Source organism: Aedes albopictus, chromosome 2 (assembly GCF_035046485.1).
Source record: "Aedes albopictus strain Foshan chromosome 2, AalbF5, whole genome shotgun sequence".
Classification (NCBI taxonomy): domain Eukaryota; kingdom Metazoa; phylum Arthropoda; class Insecta; order Diptera; family Culicidae; genus Aedes; species Aedes albopictus.
This window is the reverse complement of record NC_085137.1, coordinates 287,370,797-287,385,068: the sequence shown is the minus strand read 5'-3', so window position 1 is coordinate 287,385,068 and position 14,272 is coordinate 287,370,797. Positions and strand designations below refer to the sequence as shown.

Sequence of the window (14,272 nt, the reverse complement as noted above, 5' to 3'; positions counted from 1 at the left end):
TTAAACTATTAAACTAGGATAGAATGATTTGGGAAAACTTTAAAATATGTTAATTGTAGCGGTTCAATACAAAATAAACAATGACTTTTAAAAGGTAACTAAATCATCAATTTTTCAATAATTTTGAAAAAATGTAAATACGCTTTAAAATACACCAAAACCATTTTGAGATATACAAGACAGTCCTAAATATCAGCCAAAAATATATTTTTTTTATTTTCCACGAAACAAAAATTACAAAAATGCTCAAACTGTACCCCGTCTAAAGGCGGGGTTGGGTATTAGAGGGTTAAACGCCTAACAGTATGCAATGGACGTACATCCGTTCGTAATTGCCAGTGTTCATTCCGCCCCGAATCGACTACAACATTAAAATTTCTATTTTGAGTAAATTCTGATCAAAAATAAAATACTTCATCCATTGCTAAATCTTCACATAAATGTAGATAAGGTAACAATTCACTTGTTTTTATGGTGGACACACTCAAACACTGGTAATACCTTATTTGCTGCTGCTTCGAAATTATAAGAATTTCACCAAATGAAAAACATATTTCAATTTCAATGATATTTTGGTTATTTTGTAGAAATATAAATGGAGCTTTTGCAAAATAGAACCATGACTTGTTCCTTTACACTTATGCATTAAAAGATCAACATAAACGTCAGTGGTTTCGTCAAAAACAGGAGTGTCCATTTTGAACCGGGTGTCCATTATGTCCCTAATCCCCCTAGTAATTTGTTTAACCAATTGAAGGCGGAATTTGTCCAAGCGTTATTATAGAGTTTTTCTACGTATTTTTGTGGTTTTGGTGCTCATCAGCATAAAAAGGGTAGCATATCTGGATATCTTAGGTAGGACATCCAAACTATTCTAGAGTTTAGACTCTAAAGTCAGCGGGTGTAACAGGAACTTCTTGCATTATACGAATTGTGATCTATCATGTCCCATAAGTCTTCTGAAGGTTCAGTCGACATAATCAGATCAGCTGGAATCATCCAAACTATGTATTACTAGCTGTACCCGGAAAACTTTATCTTAGTGAGTTTTTTTACGTTTCAAGACCAAGTCCCCGTACGCGGATTGCATGGAAAATCGATTTTCAAAAAAATCTCAGTTTCTTCATGTTTTTTGGAACATAAACTTTCCTTGATAGAAAAAGATGATGTTTGAAATCTATCATCAACAGCAATTGAAGTTTCTGTTTTGGCTATATAGCGTTATGTTGTACAGCTTCGGGACGTTCAGAATCGCACACACTATGCTGCAATATCTTTCTTGCTGTTTTGAGTTACACAACATTACCAACCGTAATGATTTCGTTTAATTAGCGTTAATGACAATTATTATAAAACTGAATAAACAGTTTTTCACCACAACACTCGATTCGTGGCTGCATTCCATTATCCTTGGCCGCGTTCCACATTTGTTGGTTTCGTCATATCTTCACTTTTGCTGGAAGTTCTCAGTTGAATGAAAGTTTAGTTAGCTTGAAATATCTCAAAGATATTTTGATACTGATTCACAGAAGTTCACAGATCTGGGTGAGTTAAACTAGGTAACGTAACTTGTTATAGCACAAATAATGACTACAACGAATACAAATTTCAAAAATTTAGTATCATAAAAGTAAGAACAACCTTTAAACAAAGAAAAAAAATGAGAGTTGGGATTTCAAGAGCTATACGGATCCCAGCATATTATGCAATGCTATTATTTATGGCAGACACATAAAATTATTCTTGTAGATTCAAAGGACTTTATTACAAGACAGTTTGGACCACCTAGAACATCCCAGATTATAAAACACATTTTAATATTCTTGATTTGAAAGTGTGAATTTATACAGCCGTTTCTATGGTGGGATCATGAAGGACCCCTCCGGCTCCAAAGGATTATTCAGAAAACAGAAACATGAACAGAAATGCCGTGATCAGTTTACTCAACGACTGCTCGAAATCGGCCAAATGGCCTAATAAAAGTTTATTAATAGGCATGACAGAAACGTTGTCTGTCTGCTCGAACATTTCAATGGTTGAATTAGTTGAATTGAATAGTCCGTGTTTTGTAATTCGATATTTTTAACAGTAATTTGTTTATAGTGTTAAAGCGAAAATGGATGCATTTCCCCATTTTTTTTTTATTTGATTTTTTCAAAATCGGTTTTCATACACAGTTAAAAGAAGGATCAAGGTAACTCTTGATTTTTTTCCTGGTGTAAAAGTTTTCCAGAAAACATGTTTTTTAATTTAACCTTCCGGAACTCGCGTGGTTGGCCACCACCACCAGCACTACGCTAAAACTGAGTACAAAAAGCGAGATTTTACAAATTACAACAGCCTAATCACTCGAGGATTAATTTAAAAATTGTTTCTGTAGAACTGAAACACATTTTCGACCAGGTTTAAAATCAGGAGATACCTTGATTTTGAAACAATTGGACCGTTATTTAATAAAAACAAATAGACAAACCAGCCAAGAGCTGAAAGTTTCTTAAATAAAGGCAAATCAATCAATCAATCAATAAAAAATCCAAGACCAAAAAAATGAGGAAATGCATCCACTTTCGTTTTAAGTCTGTTTGTCTATGGAAATGAATCGATATTTTTTATGGGGTGGTACTGAAGTTCAAGAATGTCATTCATCAACCAAATCACGTTTGATCCTGGGTTCACCCAGCTCTTCGTCGTATCCATGCAAAAAAGAAACCCCATTTTTCTCTCATTTGAATGACATTTCTCTTTCAACCGATCATCTCAACTATGCTTGACTGTCTAGGCAACGATAACCGCATCTCCACATCAGACGCGGCATCATTCACTTTAATTTCTGCTACTGAAGCACACCTTTCAACCGGGCTGCCGGCCCAGAAGGCGATCATATCTTGATATTCTTGTTTCATGGGGGTTTGCCATTGAATTGTGTACCACCAATGCGCTTGAAGCACAGGGTTTCATGAACTGAGGACCTGTTAGCTCCCAATACCAAGTGTTACAGTAACATGCTGACTGCTTTTGCTTATACCTTGTGGAGGAGTCAATGCCATCGATCACACCATACAATACAAAACCATATATGTACCAAATATTGGTCGAGTTACACTTTGCCTACAAGGAAAATTGTTACAGCGAGAGCGAGGGCTTGTGCAACTTTTCCTCCGCATAGTGCAACCGAAGAAGACCGCGGACAGATGCAACGGTCACTTCTTGTTCATGGCTGAGACAGGCACGCGCTCTTCAGTGTCTAGTATTGGCAAGATGTGTCGCATATGGACCGAGCAGCAAAAGTAAGAGTAAAATCGTAACAGATAACATATGGATGTGCGTTTGACAAGTATTCCACGCAAGATTTTACTTTCTTTTGCAGACGCGTTTTTCGCCTATTTGAGACGACAAGTTGCTATTGATAGGCACGGAATATCTGGTTTTCACTTACACTTTCGTTAGAGAGATCTCATCTATCCTTGATTGAAGCACTGCGAAGAATTTGTCCACTGTTATTAACGAATTTCACCGACTGTTCGACTATCGCCAATTATGCTCTAATCCGTAGAAACTAGCATCACTCTGATAATTCCACTTCGGTTCCGTACGTTTAGTACATTTCGCAAAACTGTGCACTGACCAACAGCAAGGAAACCCAATCACTACACCGCACAAGGGCCGTTAGTAATGAACAAACATCACTTTTCGCGTGGACTTGTGCCAATGGCTGCCAATTCTTCGACACAACTAGTTCACACGCAAAGAATTATCGCGAATTATCTGTTTGTTGGCCCCAGACACTTCCAACTGCTCCTGTTCAGGCTTTACACGCACACGATACTGGTAGGTACTGACGGGTCTCCGGCTAAACCACAACCCAAAGGAGACAAACAGCAGAAATGCAACCGCACAGCTAAACGATTGAAGCTAAACTAAAATCATCGATGGAATAAAAATGATTATAAATGTATGAAACATACTAACATAGAGCAAGTAAGCAGTGCTGCAGTGATAAAAGCAGAAAGCAAGAGAGTAAAATAAACAACGTACGCAGCCAAAAGCGTGGTCGATCGCGCGGGTCTACATCAGTTGAATTTGCGCGCGCACTGAAAACCAGTTGCCGCATGTAAAGCATGGAAGAACGAGAGAAGAGCTTCTCACGTTGATGCGGCATATGTTTTGGTTTTATGTTATTGCGGTGCACCATTGCTTCAGGACAACTGTGAGCTTGACTGTGAGCATCCGACGGAAGCAAAAGAATTCCTGCTGTTCTACTCTACATAGGCTAGTTGAGTGTATGATTCCTGATGACAAAATGAAGGTTATGGTGGTCGTCAAAGGATAGCCACTTTTTCGGGCAAAGGTGAGAGAGTACCATTACTAGCTTTGGTACACGCAACCTGAGATTGGCAGATTCTAATACAATTGGGTATGAAACATATACAAATATTGTATTAGGGCCTTGCAAATACAAAAATTGGTAGGTGGCAGTATACCAAAAATTGTATTGGCTTCCTAGAATCTGGAAAAGGAAAATTTCGCATGTGTGCGTGTGCTCTATCGCACTGGTTTCTCATTTTTTGTTCTAGTTTTAGACTGATCATGGCAGCAGTGGCGGCATCAAATACCAATACATGTTTAAAAAGAAATACGGGCGGCGGCGGGAATCCAACCGAGACACTATCATGGTGATACACAGTATCCTGCGCTCTAACCAGCTCGGGTATAACTGCACATGAATAGACAAGAGGCTGAAAGCCATCATGATCAACACAAACGTGGCTTGGTGATGGAATTGATACAGCCGCCACACTGCACAATGGGTCCAGAGCCGTATTTGCGAAGACAAAACTGTTTAAGCTTCAGCCTTAAGTTTTTAGACACATACACTAAATTCTGTTTTTACGCGATTTTTTGTTCCGCGTAAAAAAAATCGTGTAAAATAAGTTTTCAAAACTTTTTTTATCGGATCATCCTAAAATTTTGACAGGATATCAAGGATGATAAGAGAGATCTCTGGTAGAAATTTGAGCCCCATCGGAAATAAATTGCGACCAGGAGAGAAGAATCTTTCCAAAAACACATCGCGTAATTTCGAGAAAATCGTGTAAAAAAATCGTGTAAAATAAAACCGCGTAAAAAAAGATCGTGTAAAAAAAGAATTTAGTGTATTGTGTTTTAGAAAGTTTATTTTCAATCGTTGACCCTATTCCCTACACCGTAAAAAATCTGCACTGTGATATAAACTGATTGGCACTTGAATTCGCACTACTGTTCAATCAGTTTGTTATCAATTACATATCATTTGACAAAGAACATCCAATGCCTCTTCAATTTTAATGTAACTTCACATCAATCTGTTGTTGACAATGTTTTGATTTGAGAACTAAAATATAAAAAAATGTGTACAGCCGCACCCAAATTCGATACCAGGACCTTTAGAGTCACGATCAACTATTTTACCACTACACTGCTTCATATCTGTTAGAGAGGTGCAAATCGAAGCGAAGCACTTTCTACCGCCTGTCATCTATTTTTATTTTCATGCCCAAAACAGTCATTACCAAATCAACAACTTTTCACTTTGGATCGTATTGCTTTTTACAGTAGTGCAAATCGAAGGGATTTTCTGTTGATTTCTCTGGTGGGTTTGTTTTGGTCCTCAAATCAACACTGACAGCATTGCGATCTCAAAGGAAAATCACTTCTGATCATGTTGATTACGACATTGAATAGTTAAGGGATTTTTCCCTTACATCTAGCGTGCACAATTTTTACCGTGTATTATTGTTATGTTAGGGTGGTTCGTCTGGTTAAACTGATTCAAAAATCTGCTTTCTAATAATTTTATTTGCGATGCCATGATGGATGGTGAGGTGATGGATCGTTTAATTAGAAATTCCACCAATAAACGGCAAATTCTAAATTTCATATATCTCAGGACTCTCACCACTTAGAAAGTTGGTGTCTTCGACAACGTTGTTAAGTGAGTCAAGGGCTTACAGTTAATGGTCAACTAGGCGGCGCTAGTTACACATTTGCAAAATTATTCAAATGATTGATATTTTCTCGTGAAGTAATCAACAAGCTGTAAGTTTGTTTTCTTTGAACGTGTCTAAGTCAAGTCAAAGGTTTTTCAAAGAGCTATGTATTAGTCATAATTGTGGAATGTCGCATTTGATTCGGTTCACTTGATCCAGAGATATAGCAATTAAACGAAGAACACTCAAATATGAACTACTATTTTAGAGATGCTCCAATTTTATGTAAAGTTATCCAATCGAGCCCAAATTTGTACCGTTTATAGCTTACTGGCTGTGCAACTGGCAGGAAAAAATTGAGAATATTTGGTGCATTTTTGAAATAGTTACAGCTTGCTGAATAGTTGCATGCTTCAATTAAATCGTAACTAGCGCCGCCTACTGACAGAACCTTGAACCAATCAGCTAATCAACTGAGCGGCCGTAACCAACTAACAACATCGCCGAAGACATCAACTTTCTAAGTGATCTGAGTCCTGAGATATATGGAATATAATATTTGTTTGCTCACTAGCGCTGCCTTGTGGTGGAATTCTGAATCAAACGGCTCATCATTTGTTAGTTCTTGACCAGCCAAATAATATTGCCGAAGACACCAACTCTCTAAGTAACCAGGATGATAAGATATTTGGTATAAACATTTCATCAGTGTTACGTCTGTTTGTCTCTGGCATGACAGATATCACAGACAGCAAGACGTAGCACTGGTGAAATTTCCATACCGTACATCTTAGCACCATGATTACTTAAATATTCGGTAAACTTGGCAAAGTTGTTAGGCCAGCCAAGGTTTTACTGGTGATGGGACGTTTGATTCAAAATTTCACCACTAGGTAGCGCTGACGATAAATTAATTTTTATATTCCATATATCTCAGAACTCTGATTACTTAGAAGAGACGAACCAGCCAAGGGCTGAAAGTCTCTCTAATAAAGACAAATCAATTAATCAATCTGATTACTTAGAAAGTTGGTTTCTTCGGCAATGATGTTTGGTTTATTAAGGCGTTTCAGTTGATTAGCTGATTAATTCAGGATTCTGTCAGTAGACGGCGTTAGTTGCAAATTAGTAGAAGCATGTATCTTTTACTTATTATCTCGAATATATTCAGCAACCTGTAACTTTCTATAATGTGTAAGGAATATTCTCAAATTTTATCTGCTAGTTGCACAACTAATTAGCTATAAATGGTACAAATTTGAGATCGATTGGATAGTTTTACATGAAGTTGGAGCGACTCTAGTAAAATGTTTCATATTTGAGTGTTCTTCGTTAAACTGCTATATCTCTGGATTAAGTGAACCGAATGAAATGAAATTTTGCACATTTATGACTAATATATAACTCTTTGAAAAACCTTTGACTTGACTTAAATATGTTCAAAGAAAATTAAATTACAGCTTTTTGATTGCTTTACGAAAAAAAACATTCATTTCCATAATTTTGCAAATGTGTAACTTGCGCTTCCTTGTGGCAAAATTTTGAAACAAGTGGACCATTAACTGTAAGCCCTTGACCTACCAAACAACATTGTCAAAGACACCAACTTTGTAAGTGACCAGAATTCTAAGATATATTAAATTTGAAATTTGCTTGACCTCTAGCACCGCCTAGTGGTATATACAAAAGCATGCTAAGTTTTAAAAATTGCCTAAAACATTTTTGGCAAGTTGTATCTTTTTATAAAGTCCACCAAAACTATTCAAATTTTGATTACTTGTTTGATTTCGAGTTTGATTACGAGTTTGATTTAATTGGTGCAAATTTGGGCTTGATTGATTATTCAACTTTACACGAAATTAGAGCCCTTCTATCTATATCTAGTTTTTGACTTCGTTTATCAAATTACTGTACCTTAGGACTAAGCGAACCAAATTAAATTAAATTTTGAAAGTTTGTGACTAATGTATTGGTCTTCATGTATCGTTGGACTCGACTAAAATATGACCAAAGGCAAAAAAGTTGCAATTTATTGAAAACTTTTTGAAAAGTTTTAATGATTCGAATGTTTTAGCCAAGGGCTGAAAGTCTCTTGAGTAAAGACAAATCAATGAAATCAATCGAATGTTTTATTTTTGTAAATTTGCTATAACTTTGTAAAACATTCTGATATTGTATAGAGAATAATTAATCAGCAGATTTTTGGATAAGCCACACTTGATTGACCGTAATCATTTCACAATAATGAAAAAAAAAGAAATGACAGAACTTGGCAGAAACATTTTTGTCTTCGTAAATACGACTCTAGGCCCATTGTGCACTGAAAAGCCCGCATCCAGCAGGTTGCTGTTTGCAAGTGGAAAATTCCATGTAGACAATAGGACGCGAAGCTCAGCAGCGAAGCGAAAGTTATTTTTAGACGCAACCCGGTTCAACTTCTCGGGTTTGAATGGAGGTGTTTGTGTGTAGTGGTATGGAAGCTATGAAACCGTGTAGCGCATCTTAATACAACGAATGGATTATGATTTATCACATTTTCTGTACGTTTTTAATACATAAATTGGTAGAAAAGGCATATTTCAATTTTTGGTAGCTTTTCTTGTTTTGCGTGTAAGTATACGCAACACGATGAAATAGAATATTGCTAGAATTGAAGTTTGGTGCAGTAGTTCTTCTGAAGTTCCCAATAGAATTTAAGTAGGATGTCAATCCATTTGGGCAGTGGGTATTTTAGGCACTTTCCCGTTATAACTCATTCAATTGACCAATTAACCAATTGACTTGAATTATTGCACACGGCTACATATATTACGTATCTCACCGCGTACAAAAAATCAAGTCAATTGTTTTAAAATTGACGAAGTTATAGCGAAAAAGCTACGAGTCCTGCTGAAATGGTTCCACTTCCCTACTACTTTCGAAAGCTACGAAAATCATCAGAAAATTTGTCGGCAATCCAATGTATTTTTTCCAAAAAGTTGTCCAAAGTTCTTTTCACTACCCCTTACCCTACCGGCCTGACTATGGCCTAAGTGTCCTCTGCTGTACGTTGGAGTCGTCCTTATTCTACTTGATCTATGACTGAGTGCCTCCTGTTCCGCACACTGCAAAGAATCCGCAAATCGTCCTCCATTTGATCGACCCACCTAGCTTACTGCTCACCACGTCTTCTAGTACCGGTCTGATGGCTTTCGAGATTCATTTTAGTCGAGTTGCTATCCGACATCCTGATGACGTGACGCGCCTCCACATTAATTCCTCCCTACAACCTTTTGCCATCATGTGCTTTGTCTTCGACACATTTGACTGATCAAATTCGCCTGGCTTCATTATTTAGTCGGATGTACGATTCCGTCAATGTCTCAAATTTGCGAGCTATAAAAATCATCAGCGAAACCAAACAGCTGAACATCGTTCCACTCGTGTCAATCCCCGCTCTCCTTATTACACCCTCTTCTAAAGCAATGGTAAACATCAGGCACTAAAGACCTTCACCTTGCCGTATCCCTCTGCGAGATTCAAAGGGACTCGCTGATACTCGGTCCATCGTCGCCTTGATCAATCGTATCAGTTCATCCAGGAATTTGGCAGGACTCTAGTTTTGCACCAATGATTGTATTGAACATATGGGAGATTTGAATTTTTGACATGTTTAAATTCTGAACTGCCCTAATGGGACACACGATAGCTTCTATCCATTCGTCCGATAATACTTCCTCCACAAGAATCTTGGTAATGACCGTAGTGCTCTCACCAGTGCTTCTTCACCGTATTTTACTAGCTCGCTTGGTAGTTGATCTGCTCCAGCGCACAATGGGAAAAAATAGCCATAAAACGCGAATAAATTCAATATCTCTGCTCGGTGTGGATGGATTCGAATGAATTTTTAACACAAGCTGCAAAAATCTCTATAGTTTCAGATAAGGAGGGTGTCATTCGGCGCACGATGCTGGAAATCAGTGTATCGGGCCCGTTTTACCCCACTCCCTCTCTTTTTCACCTTTTTGGAAAAATTCTGGAGTACAAAATAAATGATTTATTTAATTCATGTTTGTGTAAAAACTTCCGTATTACCGGATGGAGCTGGTTTGGCTGACCTTGGCCTTAAAAATTGAAATATCTTCAAATAACCCCGATATCACCTATTTCTTTAAAATTTCACATGTATCTCCATGACACGAATGCCACAATAATGGTAAAGTGTCGTTAATAAATAGTAATAATAATAATAAAACATGTATCTCCGCCCGATGTGAAACGCTATTTATAAGAGCAGGACCAAGCTTATGTCAAATTGCCGATACTATGGAAGTTTCTACACAAATATGAGTTAAATAAGTCATTTATTTTACACGCCAGTCGGGAATAGATGAGGATTTTCTCAAAAAGGTGTGAGAAATAGAGCGCGGGGTAAAATGAGCTCAATTCACATATTTCCAGCATCGTGCGGCGAATGACACCTTCCTTATCTGAAACTATAGAGATTTTTGCAGCTTGTTTCAAAAATTCATTCAAATCCATCAACTCCGAGCAAAAATATTGAATTTATTCGCGTTTTATACCTATTTTTTCCCAATGTGCAGCGGCTTTATTGTTTTCAACCGGCCAACCTCTTTCTCAATCTCTTGGAGGTTAGGGGCCGCAGGTCTTTCGGACTTCCATTTGTCCTTAGCGCGGTACAGCTCTTCCATCGCATCGCGATCTCGTTCTTCCTGCTGGCGTTTCTTCTTCCGGAAGACTGAGCTTTGCCTGTTGTGCGCCTGTCTATAACGTGCCAATTCGTACTCGTACGGTGTTGTAACATTCTCCCGTACGGTGTTGTAACATTCTCGCCCTTACGGCATTCTTATCGATTTTCAACTGTTCATATTCGCCATCGTATTTGGAAGACGGATTCGTATTCTGTGATTCGGAGTCGCGAAGCCTAGTGCTGCAGACGAGGTACACAGATCGAAAAAAGAGTGTAAAGTTCCTTGACATATGATGCACATAATTGGAGCGTGGGATAGCACAGAAGTTTACATGACATATCATGTAAAAGTTATAAAATATCATGTAAACTTCCATTATATGTCATGTAATTCAGCATGACTCTGAGTGTTTACATGACATATAACACAAATTTACATGATATATCATGTAAACCATCATAACATTAAGTTTACTTGAGTGAAATGAAGTTTACATGACATGTAAAACTCATTATTTTTATCTGTGTACTACATATGGCAGATCGGTTGTCCCTTCGACCACCTTCAAGTGTAGCTGCGCCAAGCTATTCTTCCGTTGCGTTGGTAAGGTGCTGCGCGAGGCACTTCTACATTCCGCAGCCGTTCGATGTTGAGCCATCCTCATCCCTCTCAACAGCCCTTTGCCATCATGTGCTTTGTCTTCGACTTTCGTTCGACTTCAAGGCGTGGTAATAACAGTCGAAAGTTTTGAGCGCATGCTTACAACGACTAAGACTAAGACTAAGAATCACCCCGGTAGCTCACTCGGTTTCCTTCACCGCCTTCGATCACCCGATGTATGCATTTGCGATCGAATCCTTCCGCCAATCCATCGCAGCTAACTTCAGTTGGAGTTTTCCAACCACCACCGCCAACGCAACGATGAAAACATTTCGTGCGTCACTACCCCATCATCGCTCACTTTATTTAAATTGGCAGTTTCGTTTTTCGACATTCACAATTAGGGTTTGTGTGCCATCAGTAATCTCACGCTCCCATATTCATCCTATTCGAAAACAAGCGATTACGGCACCGATTGATTCTGTTCTTTTTGTTTTCATTCGTGCTCACTTCTAACAAAAAAATACAAAAATAAGACACAAAAAAAACAACACTTCAATCCTTTGTTTTTCGTAGGATGAAAACGGGAGCCACATGCTTAATAAGGGAACCAATACCCTATATTGGCCAACTTTTTATATCCTGCTCCCAGTTCATTGGTGGTGCCACAACTATGGTAGAAAGTAGCCGCTTGATGCCCGTTGTCCCACACTTTCTGTCCGGTCTAATAAAGTTCCTGCAACGCCACGATGTCGAAGTTACGGGAATGTAATTCGTCGGAGATTATCCTGTAACTTCCTGCGAAACCAAGTGACTTGCAATTCCATGTTCAAAGTTTCCAATCGTAGTCCTTTTTTGTCACGTGGGTCTCTGCCAATTGCATCGAGTCGTTATGTTCTATGTTATTATTAATGAGAATTTCTACGGGTAGCTTATTGGGCCTTCGCCAACACTCCTGTCTCGCCGGAGGGCCATCGTGCCAATTTTGCTCAGCGTCCCTACCAACACTGGGACGACCACGCTGATGGGGCTACCACCTTGGATCTAGTTGGGCGTGATGCAGCATTTCTGACTCAGCTGCTGGATGCCAGACAGACCCTCTTTGAGCCGTATCTGCTTGATGAAAAGACGCTCGGGTCGTACCTCCTCAATCAATGCAATCGGACGCAATGTCGGCGCTACGTTTGTTCCGCGCATCAAGAAGGCTCAGTCTTCATTTCCGGTCGATGCAGATGTGGTGGGTTTGATTTTTCGAGACACCATCACAGGAAACCCTTGTCACTTTGTGTACTGATCGATGGGGAAAGAGCGATCCCCCAATCACCATGTCATTGTTGCCACAAAACTCTGCTAACAACTCTCCGTTCTCGATCATTTCTCCGAGATCATGACGTGCTCATACACAGCAAAAAGATTCTTGTGATATCACATCTTTTTCGCTGCACATCAGTCGCGTCGTAGAGCTGATGTAAAAATTACATCTTTTCCACGCCGCAAATCAGCCTCCGCAGCTTGAAAGTGGGTCTAACAATCGCTAGAACCGGATCGATAGATGAATTATATATAAGTAAAATATTGGCATGGATTCGTACACTGATCTGTGGATTGTGAGGCATATCCCTTAATTACCTCTTGGCTATTTGAGACGATGGCGGAAACGTACATCCGACTAAAGAATGAAGCCAGGCGAATCGGATTAGTCATTAATGTGTCGAAGACAAAGTACATGATGGCAAAGGGCTCCAGGCAGGAATCACCACGCCAGCCACCCCGAATTTATATCGACGATGATGAAATCGAGGCGGTTGAAGAATTCGTGTACCGTAATCCGGGGTCAAATTGATCACTTTAAAACAACTTTTGCGGAATACAACAGTGCCTGATGAAATATTGTTAAAAGAATTTTTGTAAAACCAGTACCCCCTGGATCTCCATGGAACCATGTGACAGAATTTTGTTCAACAAATTTAAACTTTAAGTTAAATAACTCCAAATATCAAAATACTGGGAATGCCACTTTGGGGCGAAATTGATCAGTATACAATTAAGCATCGATTGGAAAAGAAAATTTCCTTCTCAGCTTAATTTTGGTCTTCTAAAACCGAATAACGCGTCTAAAATCTTGCAAGTAGTGAATTCAATACTTTAAATGCAAAATAAAATTTTGAAATTTCCCCTTAAACTCCTAAAGGTTGGCAATTTCATTTAAAATAAGTGATTTCTTTCACAATAAATGACTATTTCCTCATAAAATGAACTTTTTATAACTATTTCTTGTTCTGATTAACTGCATAACATCCCAACCAAGGCTCCACAAAAATGTTAAAACAGAGAGTTTACGGGAAGTTCTATTAGCGATTGATTGTTTAGTAGCAATGAGTTCAGCTAAATGAGAAATACATTGCAAATTCCTTAAAAAAATAAGGCAAAACCAACTTTTTCTAAAAAATTAAAAGTCTACACTCATCTCTAGACATCTACGAATCAGATGACGTAAAAAGTTTAAGATCATTACGACGCTTAAGAGTTCCTAGTATGGAATTACAATGTAGTAACCGAGTGATCAATTTCACCCCGCTGATCAATTTGACCCCGGTTTACGGTACTTGGGCTTCTATAGAACTCTACGATCGAATAAAGTTCGCCGTAACACGAAGTTAACTATCTACAAAACGCTGATTAGACCGGTCGTCCTCTATGGGCACGAAACATGGACCCTATGTGCAGAGGACCAACGCGCCCTTGGAGTTTTTCGAACGGAAGGTGTTGCGTACCATCTACGGCGGAGTGCAGATGGAAGACGGGACTTGAAGAAGGCGAATGAACCACGACGGCTGCATCAGCTGCTGAGAAAACCAACCATACCGCGAAAATCAGGAGGCTACGGAGGCTACGGTGGGCGTGTCACGTCATCAGGATGTCGGATAGCAACCCGACCAAAATGGTTCTCGGGAGTCAGCCGACCGGTACAAGAAGACGTGGTGCGCAGCGTGCTAGGTAGGTCGATCAAGTGGA

At 38.9% G+C, this 14,272-nt stretch overlaps 1 protein-coding gene across 1 annotated transcript in view; it reads right to left on the bottom strand.

The window, feature by feature from the left end:
* The window catches only part of LOC115266582 (uncharacterized), a 62,205-nt gene extending 58,277 nt beyond the window's left edge, over window positions 1-3,928 (bottom strand). Inside the window, exon 1 of the mRNA XM_062852023.1 lies at window positions 3,437-3,928. The gene's annotated coding sequence lies outside the window, so the exon portion shown is untranslated. The remainder of the gene's footprint in view (window positions 1-3,436) is intronic.
* Window positions 3,929-14,272: the final 10,344 nt, after the last annotated feature.